Below are 4985 nucleotides of genomic sequence, written 5' to 3' on the forward strand. Positions count from 1 at the left end.
CATGGGTGTGTGTGTAGGGTGGTGCAAGTGCAGGGCAGTGCATGAGGGGTGAGGTGAGGGTGAGGAGGGTGTGGGCGTGTTGTGAGGTAAGGGGTGTAATGCAGAGAGTGTGTGTTTTGTGCGTGGTTGTGAGTGTGAGTTGTGGTGTGTGAGAGTATTTGATATGAGGAAGAGTTTTGTAGGTGGGAGTAATGATGAAGTGCAAAGAGAAGAGTGATTGAAAAGAATTTTTTTTTTTTTTGTATTGAAAAGAGGGGAAGGGGTAGGGGGATTTGCAAGCACTTAATCTTTGCAATTGCAGTTTCTCATTTTTTTTTGTGGAGACAGAGTGTCACTCGGCGTCCTGGGCAGAGTGCAGTGAGGGCGGGTCACCACAAGCTCCAGGTCCTGGGCTGTGAGCGATCCTTCTGCCTCAGCCTCCCAGGTAGCTGGGACTACAGGCGCTTGCCAGAGCGCCCGGCTGTTTTGTGTTTTGTGTATTTTTTTTGCCTTTTTTACTTTTTTTTTTTAGATTTAGAGACAGGGTCTGGCTGTGCTCAGGCAGTGTTCAGGCGCTGGTGTCGAACCCCTGAAGCAGCAGCTATCCACCCATCTCGGCCTCCCAGAAAGCTAGGACGACAGGCGTGAGCCACCGCGCCCGGCCGGCGTGACGCGTGTTCCCAGTGCTGAAAGCTTCGGTGTGACGAGGAGCGCTCTGCTGCCCCCTTGCGACTCACCGGCTTCCTACACGCAGCTTCCACTTGGAAAATAAAAGTGCAGTTAGCTTGAGCAGCACATGTACTAAAATAGGAAGAATACAGAGAAGATTAGCATGGCCCCTGTGCAAGGAGGAGGCGCAAATCCGTGCAGCCTTTAAAAAAATGAATATAAAAATAGATAAAAAAGAAAAAAAATGTTGACTGTTCTGTTACAGTCATTTCCCTCCAGGAGAGTTATTGTCTAGGCAGAGACAAGGAAATATGTGATTCGGGTTGACTTTTGTTGCTGCTTTTTGGTTTTTGAGTTATTTTCAATATAGAGGAAAAAATATGGGTATATCTTCCAGCAACAAGGGTCTTCAGAAAGGTGGTGGCCATTGTGTCAGGTGTTTAGCGATGAGGAAAGGTTTCCCAGGCCGGCCGGATGGGGTTCTCACTCCTGTAATGCTAGAACTCTGGGACCCGAGGTGGGAGGATCACTTGAGGTCAGGATTTCTAGAGCAGCTTTGGAGCAGACGGAATGACTGAAAAAAAAAAAGGCAAAAGGATGATTTCTGTCTTTTAAAAATGTCCCCCACTCTTTTTGAGTTCCTAAGCCAGTATTTCCACCTGAGGCAGGTGGCCGGGAGGTGCCTGGGGAACCAGCCATCCCAGGCCCTGGCACCAGCCTTTCTCGGGGGCGGGGGGTGGTGGCTGCTGGATAGCACAAGGTTTGTCTTTGAAAGACATGGGGCGATTAGAATAGGTAGCACAATAGCATAGACCTCAGGGTCCCTCCCTTTAAAAACTCTGTATTTCTGTGTATGTTGTGGGACCTTTGTTTTTTATGTTTTTTAAATTCAGGATGTTATGGGGTACAAACATTTTGGTTACATGAAATCCATTTCCCTTGCTCAAGCCAGGGCTAGAAGCGTGTCCTTCCTCCATTCGGTGTATCCCGTTCCCATTAGCTGTGGGTTTAAGTCACCACCCCCGCTACCCTCCACTCCCCACACCTGACCGGCCCTCAGTATTACTACCATGTGAGCAGCTTAGTGTTGATCATTTATCACCAGTTTGATGGTGAGTGCATGTGGTGCATATTTTTCCATCCTTGTGATACCTCACCTCAAAGGAGGCTCAATCTCTATCCAGGATAATATAAGAGGTGCTGGATCACCATTGTTTTTTTGTAGTTGAATACAACTCCATGGTATACATATACAATATTTTATTAATCCACTTATGTATTTATGGGCATTTCGGTTGTTTCCACATCTTTGCAATTGTGAATTGTGCTGCCATAAACATTCAAGTGCAGATGTCTTCCTTATAGAATGTCTTTTTTTTTTCCTTTGGATAGATGCCTAGTAGTGGGATTGCTGGATCAAATGGTATTTGTATTTTTAGCTCTTTCAGGTATCTCCAAATTACTTTCCACAGGGATTGTACTAATTTGCAGTCCCACCAGCAGTGCAAAAGTGTTCCAATGTGTGCACATCCACGCCAGCATTTGTTATTTTCAGACTTTTGATAGAGGCCATTCTCCCTGGAGTTAGGCGATATCTTGTTGTAGTTTTGATTTGCATTGCCGTAATGATTAGAGATGTTGAGCATTCTTTTTTATTTGATTGCTGGCCATTAGTCTGTCTTCTTTTCAAAAGTTTCTGTTCATGTCCTTTGCCCTTTTATTGGTGGAGTTGTTTGATTTTTTTTTTCTTGTTAAATTTTCTTGAGTTCTACATAGATTCTTGTTATCAGCCCTTTATCAGATATGTAGAAAGCAAATATTTTCTCCCATTCTGTAGATTGTCTATTTGCTCTGAGGATGGTTTCCTTGGCTGTGTAGAAGCTTTTTAATTTGATCAGGTCCATTTGTTTATTTTTGTTGCTGCTGTGATTGCTTTTGGGGTATTCTTCATAAATTCTTTATGTAGGCCGATGTCTAAAAGAGTCTTCCTGACATTTTCTTCCAGAATTCTTAAGGTTCCGTGCCTTTATTCAAGCCTGTTATCCATTGTGAGTTGACTTCTGTGAGAGATGAGAGGTGGGGATCCAGGTTCAGTCTTCTGCATGTGGATATCCAGTTTTCCCAGCACCACTTAATGAATAGAGATTCTTTTCCCCAATGTATACTTTTGTCTGCTTTGTTGAAGATTAGATGACATTATGAGGATTGTTTTATATCTGGAATCTCCATCACACTCCAAAGGTCTATATCTCTGTTCTTGTGCCAGTAAGATTATGTTTTGGTTACTATAGCCTTGTTGTAAAGATTGAAGTCTGGCTGACTGATGCCTCCCAATTTGTTCTTTTTGTTAAGATTGCTTTGGCTATACAAGACCTTCTCTGGTTTCATATGAAGCATAGAATTATTTTTTCTAAGTCTAAAGAATGATGGTGGAATTTTGATAGGGATTTCATTAATTTTGTAGATCACTTTAGGTAGAATGGACATTTTAACAATATTGATTCTTCCAATCTATGACCATCATAGGGATTTCCATCTGTGTACATCTTCTACAATTTCTTTTCTCAGTGTTTCATAGTTCTCCCTATAAATATTTCTCACCACGTTTGTTAAACATATTCCTAAATATTTACTTTTCTTTGATGCTATTCTGAAAAGTGTTGCATCTTTGATTTGATTTTTGGCTTTTCTGTTATTGGCGTATATGAATGCCACTGATTTGTGTGCATTAATTTTGTATCCTGAAACTTTACTGAGTTGGTTTATCAATTCCAGGAATCTCTTGGATGAATCCTTGGGATTTTCTAGATATGTTAGCATATCATCAACAAAGAGTGAGAATTTGACCTCTTCTGCCCCCATTCTGACACCTTTAATTTCCTTCTCTTGTCTGATTGCTCTGGCAAGGACTTCCAGCACTATGTTGAATAGAAGTGGAGATGGTGGGCACCCTTGTCTGGTTCTAGTTCTACTTGGGAGGGCTTTCAATTTTTCCCCATTCAGTATGATACTGCTGTGGATTTATCATATATGGCCTAATAATTTTAAGGAATGTCTCAACTATGCCTATTTTGTTAAGGGTTTTTATCATGAAAGTGTGCTGGATTTTGTCCAATGCTTTTTCTGCATCTATTGAGAGAAACACATGATCTTTGATCTTGCTTTTATTTATGTGGTGAATTGAATTTATAGATTTGAGTATCTAGAAGCAGCCTTGCATCCCTGAGATAAAGCCCAACTGGTCGTGGTGAATTACTTTTTTGATTTGCTGTCGGATTCAGTTTGCTAAAATTTTGTTGAGGATTTTTGCATTTATATTCATGAGGCATATTGTTCTGTAGTTTTTTTTTTTTTTTGCTACATCCTTTCCTTGCTTTGGTATCAAGATGATATTGGCTTCATAGAATGAGTTGGGAAGGATACTATCCTTCTCAATGTTTGGGAATAATTTCTGCAGTATAGGTATGAGTTCATCTTTGTATGTTTGGTATAATTTAGGTGTGAACTCATCTGGTCCAGGACTTTTTTTTTTGGAAGGCTTTTTATTGCAGCTCCAATTTCTGTGCTTGATATTCGTTTGTTCAGCAGTTCTATTTCCTCCTGATTGAGCTTAGGGAGGTTGTGTGTTTCTAAGATTTGTCCATTTCCTCCATATTTTGGTGCTTTTGGGCATATAGGGTTTTTTTTTTTTTTTTCATACAAAGTCTCACTCTCTTGCCTGGGCTAGAGTGCCATGGATTCAGCCTAGCTTGCAGCAATATCAAACTACTGGGCTCAAGTGATCCTCCTGCCTCAGCCTCCCGGGTACCTGGGACTACAGGCATGTGCCACTGTGCTCGGCTAATTTTTTCTATTTTTAGTTATTTGGCTAATTTCTTTCTCTTCATAGTAGAGACAGGGTTTCACTCTTGCTCAGGCTGGTCTCAAACTCCTGAGCTCAAGCAATCCTCTCACCTCGGCCTTCCAGAGTGCTAGGATTACAGGCGTGAACCACCACGCCCGGCCAGGCATATAGGTTTTTATAGTATTCAAAGATAGTGTTTTGTATTTCCATGATGTCTGTAGTGACCTGTATTTTTCATTTCTTTTTTTTTCCCTAAATATAACAGATGAATCCATTTTAATTTCTTCCTTTTTTTTTTTGAGACAGAGCCTTACTCTGTTTCCCAAGCTAGAGTTTCATGGCATCAGCCTAGCTCACAGCAACCTCAAACTCCTGGTCTCAAGCAATCCTTTTGTCTCAGCCTCCCAAGTAGCTGGGACTACAGGCATACACCACCATGACCAGCTAATTTATATATATATATTTAGTTGGCCAATTATTTTCTTTCTATTTT

The 4985-nt window shown here is 41.2% G+C and overlaps 1 non-coding gene across 1 annotated transcript; it reads left to right on the top strand.

Moving 5' to 3' along the window:
• Positions 1 to 753: 753 nt before the first annotated feature.
• LOC142866071 (U6 spliceosomal RNA) lies at positions 754 to 863 on the top strand. Its single transcript, XR_012916140.1, has one exon. It is a non-coding gene; the product is annotated as a U6 spliceosomal RNA (small nuclear RNA).
• The last annotated feature ends 4122 nt before the right edge of the window (positions 864 to 4985 follow it).

The sequence above is a fragment of the Microcebus murinus genome, chromosome X, assembly GCF_040939455.1.
Source record: "Microcebus murinus isolate Inina chromosome X, M.murinus_Inina_mat1.0, whole genome shotgun sequence".
Taxonomy (NCBI): Eukaryota; Metazoa; Chordata; class Mammalia; order Primates; family Cheirogaleidae; genus Microcebus; species Microcebus murinus.